Source organism: Macaca fascicularis, chromosome 20 (assembly GCF_037993035.2).
Source record: "Macaca fascicularis isolate 582-1 chromosome 20, T2T-MFA8v1.1".
Classification (NCBI taxonomy): Eukaryota; Metazoa; Chordata; class Mammalia; order Primates; family Cercopithecidae; genus Macaca; species Macaca fascicularis.
Genome location: NC_088394.1, coordinates 26,061,663 through 26,075,468, shown reverse-complemented (window position 1 = coordinate 26,075,468; position 13,806 = coordinate 26,061,663).

Sequence of the window (13,806 nt, the reverse complement as noted above, 5' to 3'; positions counted from 1 at the left end):
TTCAGGCAGGAGAATGGCTTAAGCCCAGGAGTTTGAGGCTGCAGTGAGCTATGATCACACCACTGCACTCCAGCCTGGGCAACAGAGTGCGACCCTGTCTCTAAAAAACAAACAAAGGCCGGGTGTGGTGGCTCACGCCTGTAATCCCAGCACTTTGGGAGGCTGAGGCGGTTAGATCATGAGGTCAGGAGATCGAGACAAGGCCATCCTGGCTAACACAGTGAAAACCTATCTTTACTGAAAATTCAAAAAATTAGCCGGGCATGGTGGCGGGTGCCTGTAGTCCCAGCTATTAGGGAGGCTGAGGCAGGAGAATGGCGTGAACCCGTGAGGTGGAGCTTGCAGTGAGCCAAGATCGCGCACTCCAGCCTGGGCGACAGAGCAAAACTCTGTCTCAAAAAAAAAAAAAAAAAAAACACACACACACAAAAAACCAAAGATTGATTTTATTGGCCTCCTTTCTCATGGTCTGACCACTGAAGTTCCAATTCAGTGTTAAACAGACCAATTCTTGTTTCCATAGTGATTGCCCTAAGGTTTTTTCACCATAGTTTTAGCAACAGTTGTATCAACATCGTCACTTAAAACTTGTTTGAGAGGTGGCATTTTTGGAGAGTGTGGACCCAGAGAATGACTACCTCTTGTTTTACCCAGAAATGTCACTGACACAGAGACCTCAGCATTCATTCATTCAACAAATATTTACTGAATACCTACAAGGGGCTGCAGCATAGCTTTTTTTATTTAAAAATTTTTTTGAGCTTAAATGCAAATGGACAGAGACTGACAATAGATATCTAAGGAGGTAAATAAATACATATAAACTTTTTTTAATTTTTTATTAAAAAATTTTTTTTGAAACAGAGTCTCACTCTGTCACCCAGGCTGGAGTGCAATGGCGCGATCTCTGCTCACCGCAACCCCCACCTCCTGGGTTTAAGCGATTCTCATGCCTCAGCCTCCCGAGTAGCTGGGATTACAGGCCTGCACCACCACACCCAGCTAATTTTTGTATTTTTAGTAGAGAGGGGATTTCGCCATGTTGACCAGGCTGGTCTCGAACTCCTGAGCTCAAGTGATCTGCCCGCCTCGGCCTCCCAAAGTGCTGGGATTACAGTTGTGAGCCACCACGCCTGGCCGCATTGGGACATTTTAGATTTCAGTACGTGTTACACAGAAAACAACAGAACGACAGAATAGGCGTGACTGAGGGAGGCAGAGCTCTCTGGGGAGGATGTTTGACCTGGGTCCCTGAAGGAAGGCAGTGAGGTGGGTGGAGGTCCTCTGGGTGGGTCCCCAAGTTGGAGGCTGTGACAAGCCAAATTAGTTCTCAACCACAAGGTCCATCTGGTGAGTGAACGGCAGGTGCATTCAAAGTACAACAAAGGACACAAACTCATCCTTTTTGATGGCTGCATAGTATTCCATTGGAAACCATCATTCTTAGCAAACTATCACAAGAACAGAAAACCAAACACCGCATGTTCTCACTCATAGGTGGGAACTGAACAATGAGATCACTTGGACTCAGGAAGGGGAACATCACACACAGGGGCCTATCATGGGGAGGGGGGAAGGGGGAGGGATTGCATTGGGAGTTATACCTGATGTAAATGATGAGTTGATGGGTGCAGCACACCAACATGGCACAAGTATACATATGTAACAAACCTGCATGTTATGCACATGTACCCTACAACTTAAAGTATAATAATAATAAATAAATTTAAAACAAAAACAAAACAAAACAAAAAACAAAGTACAACAAACAGCCAGGAGCTATTAAGGAACTGGGGTGACTGGAAAACGACCTTCCCTGGGAACAGCTTGGAATATTCTCTCACCAGGGTGAGGAAGGGGAGGGAGGGGTAAGGCTGAGTTTCAGGGTGTGCTGCTGATAGAGATGCCAACACGAAGCAAGCATTTTGTGGAGGCACATTCTTCACCTGCAGGGCCTATTTCTATTTGCAATGGAGATGGGAGAACAGGAGACCCATGTGGCTTATACCTCGCCGTCCCAAAGGACCGAAAGGTGCACTGAGCTTAAGGGATAGGAACACACACCCTACAGCCAGATGCCCTGCGTTCACATCCAGCTCCACCACTCTGCAGCCCTGGCAGGGTCATTCAGCCCTTTTCTGCCTTGACTTTCTTATCTGGAAAATGGGGGTGAAGACAGTACCTACCCTTAAGTTGGTTATAAGATGTAAATGTGTTACTGTTTTTTTTCTCCACATGTCATCTAGTGGGTTTTTAAAAAGTTTCAATTACGTATTCATTTATTTCAGAGACACAGTCTTGCTCTAGTGCAGTGGTACGATCACGGCTCACTGTAGCCTCCAACTCTGAGGCTCAAATGATCCGCCCACCTCAGTCTCCTGAGTAGCTGAGACTGCAGGCACACAGCATTATGCCTTACTAATTTTATTTTTTGTTTATGTATTTTTTTGTAGAAACAGCATCTCTCTATATTGTGCAGGCTGGTCTTGAACTCCGGGGCTCAAGTGGTCCTCCTGCCTCAGCCTCCCAAAGTGCTAAGATTACAGGCATGAGCCATTGTACCCTGCCTAATACATTACCACATAGTTCTGGCATATTATAAATGCTGATGTGGATGTGTGAATAGACTCACATATTCTGTTAAAGAAATACAATTTAGATGTCTGACCTCATGTCCAAACAAGATTTGCACATCATTATATTCAGAGATCCACTTGCAGGTTTGAAAGAGTCATTTTTTCTAAAATCTTAAATTTGTATCCCATCCCTGGACCTCACTGCCCATAGGGAACACACAACTGGTAATATTTTAAAACTCTCATTATTATCTTATGAAAACCATAATTACATTGCTTTGCCTTTTTTCCCCTGAGGGGGTTAAAATGTTAATATGTTCATTCGAGATGTGCCACGACTCTTGTGAGACTGTCTGGGCACCTTTTTATTTTTTAATATGTCAGGAGCCTCAAAGAATGGCAGGGGCTCAGGCCTCTTCAGGGTTTTGGAGGCAATCAGGTGGATGAGGAGGAGGAGAAGGAGGAGGGAGGGAAGGGGCTGATGCCCTTGGTGGATCCTGGGCACAGGACCTGGGCACAAGCTTTCTCTTTACTCCCACGATGGGGAAGTAACGAGTTCAGAACACTGCCACTCCAGCCACTGTGATTTTCAATCTTTAGCAATTTTTCTGACTTGTCATGTCACCTGTAGCCCTGCTAGTCATGGTGCAGCCTGGAACTCAGGGTGGCAGACGAAATGACTGTTGACATTGTCATGACATTTGTCACCCCGCCTGTCTCCAGGGGCCAGCACCCCACATGTGGCCCCCTGCTATTTCTTACCTGCCCCTCTCTTCCGCCCCCCACCACTTGGTATCCAGAGCTTGGAGAAGTGGGCAGTCCACCTCCAGGTGCCAGGATAGACACCGGGGCCATCAGCACCACCTTGCCTGGCCCTTTCCAGCTGCCCAAACTGAAGATCTTCCAGCTTCCCGGCAGGCCTGCCCACACCCTGAACCAGGCTAGCCTTAGGCTGGGAAGATTTTAGGATTTTTAAGCGAGCAGTTTGGAATGGGGAGTCAGACAGGCTTGGGTTTCCATCTCGGCTCCTCTACTTGGTCTTGAAGAAGTTACTCTCTATCCTGTCTACCCGACTTTCTGCACCAGTAAAATGAGTCAAAGCGCATTTTACAGATCCGATCTTCTGTAAGAACTGGCTGAGATGTACATGAAGGCCGAACAGCCACATGGCACCTGGCACTCAGGACATGCTTGGTAAATGTTAATAACATGAGGGAGGCTGGCACATGATGGACTTTGAATCTAGAGGGTCTGGGGAACCCTAGCGCTAAACATTCACCTAACATTGTTGTTTATATTTTCCCCATCACTGGACACTGACTCAGTTTTTTTGGCCTGTGTTCCTCATTCCAGCTTTGACCTCAACCTCCCACAGCCCATCTTCCTGGTGCACCCCATCCTTCTCTGTGACTCAGAGCTAGTTCACCTCAGATCACCAGACCCCAATCCCCAATGCGAAGAGCCCTGCCGGAGGCTGAGACCCCTAGACTCTATGGTGCCTCAGATGAGACGGGTCCATTCATGTCGCCATTGAGGATCCAGCTCCCCCGCCCCAGGGGCTGCTCCCTTACCCAGCTCCTCCTGGTTATAACAAACCTGAGTGTAAATCAACACAGCAGCCAGGAGGCACAGATTACCTATTCCCTGGTAGCCACAACTGCACTCAGCCACCACCAGCAGCATCAATAGCCCTCAGCCACTATACTAAGACCTTTACTTTTGTAAAATCTCTGGACACTCAGAACTCCAGGATATTAGAGACGAGAAACCAGAGGACCAAGAAAGTCAGGCAACCTAAGGTTGCAACCTAAGGAGTTCTGGGTGATGAGTCAGGCCAGGTGTGACGGTGTCAATATTTATAACTGGCACAGTGTACGCCCATAATAGGATGAAGACAGCCATGAGGTTGGGCAGGGTCTGGAGCTCTAAGAGAGCTCTCTCTTTTTTTTTTTTTTTAAAGAAGGCATTTCACCGTTTCACTCTTGTTGCCCAGGCTGGAGTGCAGTGGCGCACTCTCAGCTCACCGCAACCTCCACCTCCTAGGTTCAAGCGATTCTCCTGCCTCAACCTCCCGAATAGCTGGGATTACAGGCATGTGGCACCATGCCTCGCTAATTTTGTATTTTTAGTAGAGACGGGATTTCTTCGTGTTGGTCAGGCTAGTCTTGAACTCCCAACCTCGGGTGATCCACCCACTTCAGCCTCCCAAAGTGCTGGGATTATAGGTGTGAGCCACCGTGCCCAGCCTGGAGCTCTCTTGAGGGAAGAACTGGGGGGCCTGGAGTGAGGACAGGCTGGCCAGGGAGGGGGACTATTTGAGGCAACTGTTTAACAAATTATTACAGGAGGTTTTCAATATTTTAACACCTTTCGGAGCCAGTCCTGGGTGGGACTGAAGCTCCAGTTTCCCCGCTTTCTTTTCTTCTGTGTTTTCTCCTCCTCTTCTTTCTCTTCCGTTGCTCTCATCTCCTTTTCCCTTTCTGCCTCTTCCCTCTTTTCCTCCCTTTATCTTCCTCTTCCTCCTCTTCCAGAAGTCCCCACAGGCAGGAACATGTCTTAGTCAGCTCAGGCCACTAGAACAGAGTATCATAGACTGGGTGGCTTTCACAACAGAAACTTATTTTCTCACCATTTTTTAAGGAGTTCTGAGTGTTCAGAAGTATTGCAAAAGAAAGGTCTTAGTATAGCAGCTGAGGGCTATTAACGCAGGGTCAGCAGACTGAGATGACCCGCAAAGCTGTCTTTTGTGGTAGAAATTTGCATCGGTAGAGGGTCCCCTTTCATGCAGCCAGGCCTTTCCTGGTTTGGATCTAGGAGGGAGGAACTGAATCTGACACCTTAAAGATCTGAAAGAAACTTTTGGCCGGGCGTGGTGGCTCACGCCTGTAATCCTAGCACTTTGAGAGGCGGAGGCTGGTGGATCACGAGGTAAGGAGATTGAGTCCATCCTGACCAACATGGTGAAACCCTATCTCTACTAAAATAAAATAAAAAAAAAAATTAGCCAGGCATAGTGGTGGGTGCGTGTAGTCCCAGCTACTCAGGAGGCTGAGGCAAGGAAATCGCTTGAACCCGGGAGGTGGAGGTTGCAGTGAGCCGAGATCACGCCACTGCACTCCAGCCCGGTGACAGAGTGACAGAGTGAGACTCCATCTCAAAATAAATAAATAAATAAATAAATAAATAAATAAATAAATAAGAAACATTTACCATCTATGCTCGGTGGGGGGGTGCTACCTGTGTGGTTTCATCTATATAACAAGACTACCTTTGCCAGCCAAGCCTCCTCCACTTCTCCTTCCATAACCTGCCTTGACACTGGAACCTGATTTACCACCATAGACTGTTTTTGGGCCATGCTCTGAGCCTGTTAAAAGAAAGAGGTCCTGATCCAGACCCCTCCAGGAGAGGGTTCTTGTATCTCACGGAAGAAAAAATTCAGGACGAGTCCATAGAGTAAACTGAAAGCAACTTTATTAAGAAAGTAAAGGAATAAAAGAATGACTACTCCATAGACAGAGCAGCCCCGAAGCCTGATGGTTGCCCATTTTTATGGTTATTTCTTGATGATATGGTAAACAAGGGGTGGATTATTCATGCCTCCCCTGTTTCGACCATATAGGGTAACTTCCTGACATTACCATGACATTCGTAAACTGTCATGATGCTGCTGGGAGTGTAGCAGTGAGGACGCCCAGAGGTCACTGTTGTCACCATCTTGGTTTTGGTGGGTTTTGTCTGGCTTCTTTGATGCACACCGTTTTATCAGCAAGGTCTTCATGACCTATATTTTGTGATGTCCTCCTATCTCATCCTATGACTTAGAATGCCTTAATCATTTGGAAATGCAGCCCAGTAGGTTTCAGCCTCACTTTACCCAGCTCCTAGAGAAGATGGAGTTGCTCTGGTTCACACGCTTCTGACAAGCCCACTTTCTTTCTGTTACTTCAGGATGATATAAAACTTCTTCATCCTGTAACCCCAAAGCTCATCCTGCTCACGGCACAACAGCCAGTAAGTTGAGACAAGGCACTGTGGCAAGAAAGGGGACTTTCTTTCAGAAAGCCAGCAAACCAAGAAGATGGTGGACCAGTGCCCTAAAGAACCACCTTAAGTTAATACCAATCTCAGGCTCCTTTCATGTTAGGGGAAGGGGGAAGAGGGAGGGGTTTGAGGTCATCTGGGTGGCAACAAGGATCCAAGGGGTTGTGAAACTGTTTTTGTCCTTGGTCAGGTCACAATGCTCCTATACATCTTTAATGTAACATTGACACTTGTATGTACACCCTCCTTATCTCCTTGGGGGTTAGTTTTGGGAAGAGAATAGTATCATCCTTGCTTTAAAGTTAAACTATAAACTAAATTCCTCCCATAGTTAGCTGGGCCTATGGGCAGAGATAAGCACAAAGAGTCAGCCTAAAAGATATCACTGTAGGGAAACTGGGGAGGTTAGGAGTAACATGGAGTTTGCCATGCTAGGCCTCCTTTTCACTGTTACAATTTCACCAGGACCGGGGGTTTGGATCTTCACTCTGAGGGCTCATGTGTATACACAAATGTGATGGTTAATATTGAGTGTCAACTTGATTGGATTGAGGGATGCAAAGCGTTGTTCATGAGTATATCTGTGAGGGTGTTGCCAAAGGAGATTAACATTTGAGTCAGTGGGCTGGGAGAGACAGACCCACCCTCCATCTGGGTGGGCACCATCTAATCAGCTACGAGGGCAGCTAGAATAAAAGCAGGCAGAGGAACGTGGAAGGACGTGACTTGCTGAGTCTTCTGGCCTCCATCTTTCTCCCGTGCTGAATGCTTCCTGCCCTTGAACATCAGAGTTCAAGATCTTCAGCTTTTGGACTCTTGGGCCTACACCAGTGGTTTGCTGGGGGCTGTCGGGCCTTTGGTCACAGACTGAAGGCTGCACTGTCAGCTTCCCTACTTTTGAGATTTGGGACTCGTACTGGCTTCCTTGCTCCTCAGCTTGCAGACGGCCTATTGTAGGACTTCACCTTGTGATCAAGTGAGTCAATTCTCCTAATAAACTCCCGTTTATATATTCACCTATTCTATCAGTCCTGTTTGTCTAGAGAACCCTGACTAATACAACATCAAATAAATGTGTATGCCTTTTTTTCTGTTAATCAATCTGCCTCATGTCAGTGATTTTCAGTGAACCTTCAGGGGCCCAAGGGTGCTGGCCCCTACAGTACAATACTATCAACAAAACTGCAGACTTTATTTAGATTTCACCAATTTTCCCATGAATGTTCTTTTTTTCTGTTCCAAAATCCAAGCCGGAGCCGCATTCTGCATTTGCCCTTTCACATGCTAGATTTCAAACCCAAGGCACAGAGGCAGGAAGGACCTGGCTGAGGTATTCCCAGGCAAAGGTGGATCTCCAGTCCCTTTGTCTGTGTTTTCCTCCCAGGCTGTCCCTAAGAATTCCCTGGAGCTTTTTGTGGTTCCTCCACTGAAGCCACTGCCACCCATGGGAAGCTCCTGGCCCCTGGAACACAGCTACCCCGTGACTCGCCCACAAATGCCATGATGCAGCTCCCTCTCCGTGGTGTGTGGGGACAGTTCTGGCAGGCTTTAGTTTCCTCATTATTGGAATAGGGATGACGATCATGTAATTGCCTGACAGGTTCTTCTTGCCCACTGCACAGATTAACCCAATTCACTGAGACAGCGTTATTGCAGTAGAGAAAGAGTTTAATTATCACAAGGCAGCCGAGCAGGAGTATGGGAGTCATTATTCAAATCTGTCTCCCTGAAAATTCAGAGACTAGGGATTTTTAAGGATAATTTGGCAGGCAGTGGGGCTGGGGAATGGGGAATGCTGATTGGTTGGGTCGGGGATAAAATCACAAGGGGTTGAAGCTGTCTTCTTGCTGTGTTTCGTTCCTGGGTGGGATTGCAAAACTAGTTGAGTCAATTTACTAGTCTAGGTGGCACCAGCTGGGCCATCAGAGTGCAGGGTCTGAAACGGACCTCAAACACCAATTTTAGGTTTACAATAGCTCTGCTATCTATAGGAGCGATTGGGGAAGTTATGAATCTTGTGACCTCTGGTGCAATGGCTGGTTATCATTTAACTATGTCTACGGGTTAGCAGATTCAGAATCCTCCCATGGTCCTAGACTTGTGGCTTTTCATTAGTTTTGCAAAGGTGGTTTGGTCCCTGAACAAGCAGTGGGTGGTCTGGGGAAGGGCTATTTTCATCCTTGCTGTAAGGTTAAACTATAAACTAAATTCTTCACAAAGTTAGCTTGGCCTATGCCTAGGAATAAACAAGGACAGCTTGGGGGTTAGAAGCAAGATGGAATCTGCTATGTCTTATTCCTCTTACTGTTATAACTTTGCAAAGGTGATTTCAATCACACCATTTATGTGCCTTCACCACTCCATGCCTCAGTTTCCTCCTACATTAAATGGGGGTGGAAGGGGGAAGTTCATGTCTATCTCCAACAATTGTTGGAGCAGTTGATAAGTTGTATATGCAAATTAGCATGAAATAATGCTTATTAAGCAGTTCTCAACTCTGCACACTGGGACACTTGGGGGCTTAAACACCCATGGGTTCTGCTTCCAGAGATTCTGATTTTGTTGGTCTGGGTTGCATCCTGAATACAAGGAGTTTTAAAAAGCTCCCTAGGTACTCTGGGCATGGTGGCTCACACCTGTAATCCCAGCACTTTGGGAGGCCAAGGCAGGAGGATCACGAGGTCAGGAGATCAAGGCCATATTGGCTAACATGGTGAAACCCCGTCTCCACTAAAAAAAAAAAAAAAAAAAAAAAAAATTAGCTGGGTGTAGTGGCGGGTGCCTGTAGTCCCAGCTACTCGGGAGGCTGAGGGAAGAGAATGGCATGAACCCAGGAGGCAGAGCTTGCAGTGAGCCGAGTTTGCACCACTCTATGCCAGCCTGGGCAACAGAGCAAGACTCCATCTCAAAAAAATAAATAAACAAAAATAATAAAGCTCCCTAGGTAATTCTAAGATGCAACTTGGATTGGATTGGACATCACTGGTTTAAATAAAGATTTCCTCCAAACTCCACCTCCCAAGCCTGCCAATCAGCAGCTTCAGTGAAGGATCAAGAATCAGAATTACAGTTATCTGATAGGAGGGGAGACTGGATGGGGGATAAAGCCTCATTATTCCTTTGAAAAGCAACACCAACAATGAGGGCTGGCATTTGTTTAGAGCTTATTGGCAGGGTGCTAAGTGCTCTGTATGCAGTATTCTCACAATGAAAGCATGACCCAGGTCGTATTATTGTTTCATAACTCTGACGAGGAAACTGAGACTCAAGGGGCTTGAGTTACTTGCTTAAGGTTGCACAGCTGTTTATTGTCAGAGCTGAGCTATAACCCAGGTCAGTTTGATGCTAGATCCGGTGTTCTTCACCACAGGGCTGTCCTACTTAGAGCAGTGAGATGGCCTCAGAATGTAAACCTATGACTCAGTGGTCCAGTGATACCAAATAATAATAGATACTATTCACTAACGGAAGGCACTGGGCTTCATCTGATTCTTTCCGACAGTGTTGAGAAGTAGATATCCTTTCCCAGGTGAAACAGGTCTTCAAAGAGATGAAGTGACCCACCTCTGCTGCTACACAGCACAGCTGGGATTTGAGCTCTCGTCAGCTTGGTTCCCAGACTCTGAAGGAGACTGCCTACCTGGGAGGGAAGATCAGCCCACCTCGGCAGGAGGCATGAGCCTCACATCAAGAAGCATTAAGAAGGTTTAAATGAGTTATGAACAGATATAATTGTCTCCCCCATATTTTCCATCAGAGGAAAGTGACTGTCAAATCGACTTCATTTTTAAGCATGCTATTAACCATACCTGGGAATTGTTTAATCTTAATTGTTTTACAGCTCAGGAGGAGTTGCCATGAAAATGATGAGGAAATGCAGCATCTGGTATTGGTTTCCTGGTGGGAACGTGCTGGGCTTGTCAGTTGGGGTCTTCTCCTTTCTGTTCATCACCAGCACGTCTCTATGGCAGGGGAAGAGACTGTTGGGGCCAGCTGTCATCTCCTTGTCATTCCCATCTAAGGCTTTTAACTCTCCCCAGCCCTTGGCCTTAGAATACACTTAAGCCCATTTCCCAAGCTCATGCCTGACACAGTTGCGGAACTAGTATTTCTGGGGAAGGAGAGAAAAAAAGAGAAAACAATAATAATTATGTCAGAGGCAGATGGCTGACCACCCAAGGAATTATGTTTCCCTTTCTTACAGTGGAGAATTGTTGCTGAAAAGAGGCTGCCCAGCTAATAACTCAATTTCCCAGTCTCCCTTGCATTGAAGGGATCATGTGACCAGTCCTGGCCAATGGCATGTGAGAAGAAGTGGTGCGGCTCACTTCTGGATCAAGGCAGGTGCCCTCTCTATCACTCATAGTATGGAAGGATTCTAGAGGAGGAGAGCCCTGAAGGAGCCTTGGTCCCAGAGTGACTCCATGGAACCCTATGTGACCAGGAGCACCACCACATTGAATGAGAGACAAATTTTCCTTATGCTAGGCTGCTGAGATTTTGTGGTCTACTTGTTACAGCACATAGCTTTATCTTATTTTAATTTTAATTTTTTTTTTAAGACAGGGTCTGGCACTGCCACCCAGGCTGGAGTGTAGTGGCACAATCTTGGCTCACTGCAGCCTTGCCCTCCTGGGCTCAAGTGATCCTCTTACCTCAGCCTCCTGAGTAGCTGGGACTACAGGCATGTGCCACCACACCTGGCTACTTTTTGTATTTTTGTAGAGACTGAGTTTCGCCAGTTTTCCCAGGGTGGTCTGGAACTCCTGAGCTCAAGCGATTTGCCCTCCTTGGCCTCCCAAATTGCTGGGATTATAGGCATGAGCCACTGTGCCAACACCTAACTTTATCTTAGCCAACACCACAAAATTTGTAGAGCTCCTACTCTGAGCCAGCCATTGTGCTAGGAGCTCGACATATATCATCTCATTTAATCCTCTCAGCATTCCCGTGAGACTGATCTTTACAGATGAGAAAGCAGCCTTAGAGAGGGTAAGTGACTTCCAAGGCCACAGAGCAGGTAAGCATTGGAAGAAGAATGTGAACCCCAGTGAAGAGACTGCCACAGAATCTCAGACCTGTCATATCCATTCCTAGTTGCTTGAAGCTTGCCTCTTCCCTTACCTGTCTATCCCCTCTCTTGAGTTGGTCTATTCCCAAGGTTTGGGCTTCTGTTTTGGTTTCCCATGCCCAGCTTGGGGGCCCTGTCCTACCCTTGCTGTCCTTCCAAGCCTTGGTGTCTTTCTGCACACGTGGACCATGTCTGAGGCCCTGCCACCCATAGGCAGTTCTTGGAAGAGTTGACCTCCTGATTCTCCTGACCCCAGATCTTGGTGACACCCTCACAGTGGAGAGGAGGCAGTGGTTTTATCCAGGTCCCAAGATCAACTCGCTGTTTCAGGCAGGTGGAGCCAGGATGGGAACACAGGCAGGGGCAGGGCAGCATGAGAAGTTGGGGACCAGCAGAGTTTGGTTCATGAAGTCAAAGCACAACTGAGATGTGGACACAGAGGAGCATGACAGCTCACACAGGAGGCTGACTCCGAGGGGCTGTGTGAGCATTGGGAGGGTGGAGGAGAGATCAGCTGGCAACCTCAGCCAGGACACAGGAGAAGGACTCCTGGGTAGTTCTGCTGACCTCTCCAGGCACGCCTATGGCTTTAACGGATATCTGTGGTTTTTATCGATCCAGAACATTCCTTTGAGGGACTTCTCCCCACCCTCACATCAATTATGTGACTCCAGTGAGGTGCCACTTAAAACACCCTGCCCCAGTCACCACAGGGACACTCGTGACCCCAGCACAGCCAATTATAACCCCACCTTCTTCTGGTCATGGTGGTTGGCTCAGGAATGGGCACATGACTCAAAATGGCAGCTGTTCATTGGAAGTTTTTATATTTTGCAGGAAGAGGAGGAGGAAGGGGAGGTGGTATGTTGCCTTTAGGGTCTTGGAATTGAGAGGATGTGGTAGCTACCTCCTCTTCCAAATGAAGACAACCTATATACAGAAGGAGATGATAGGTCCAGAATCAGCCAAAGCCAAAACATAAACAGAGGATCAAAAAGTTGGGGGGAGAGGGGAGAGAGAGAGAGAGAACAGAGAGACAGCAGGGGGAGACAGGAGAGGAGATAGAAAGGAGATAGAGGAAGAGTAGAGAGAGAGGAGAAAGAAGAGAGAGAAAGGGGAGTGGAAAGGAGAGAAATAGAGAGAGGGAGAGAGAGAGAGACAGAAACACACAGAGAGAAGCGATTTTCACTTGAAGCCTTAGATCCAGCTGTGCCTGAAGACAGTGCTATGTTGAACTTCCCACCTGCATGAACCAAAATTCCTCTTTCAGTATAAACTTGTTTGAATACAGTTACTCTGACTTGAATCCAAGACTCTGGAATGGCTGTTTGCCACCTCACACGCAGCTTGACTGACTTTCACATTTTCAAACAGACCATACTTTCACCTTCCAGCCTCACCCACAGGCAGCTTTCCTCTGCCTGGGACATTTTTCTTTCTTCCATTTTTTTTTTTTTTTTTTTTTTTTTTGAGAATCTCACTCTGTCATCCAAGCTAGAGTGCAGTGTTGTGATCTTGGCTGACTGCAACCTCCGCTTCCCAGATTCAAGAGATTCTTGTACCTCAGCCTTCCGAGTAGCTGGGACTACAGGTGTATGCCACCATGTCCAGCTCATTTTTGTATTTTTAGTAGAGACAGGGTTTTGCCATTGTACTCAGGCTGGTCTCAAACTCCTGAGCTCAAGTGAGCCACATGCCTCAGCCTCCCAAAGTGCTGGGATTACAGGCATGAATCACTGGCCCCGGCTTCAGTAGATATTTGTTGGAAAGTGTCTTGTTCTAGCTGAATCATCATGCATTCTTGTGCACAGCATTCACGGATGTTGAAAGTCCTGTATCATTGAGAGTTCTGGCAGGAAACATGCAACATACTGCATGGGACAATTGAGGACAGTTTCTTGAAGGGACTATGTACAGGGGCCTGGGTGGGGGTAAAGGAATTTTACACAAGATGATGATGTTTTCTGGGACTAGCAACGATGGTGAGCTATTCACTACCCGTAGGCCTGAGACCAGAAGAGGGAAGGTTTAGCAAAGCCTAAGGATGCTGCAGGCAATGGAGAGTCATCCAAGAGGACTTGTGGTTTTCTTTTCTTTCCTTCCTTCCTTCCTTCC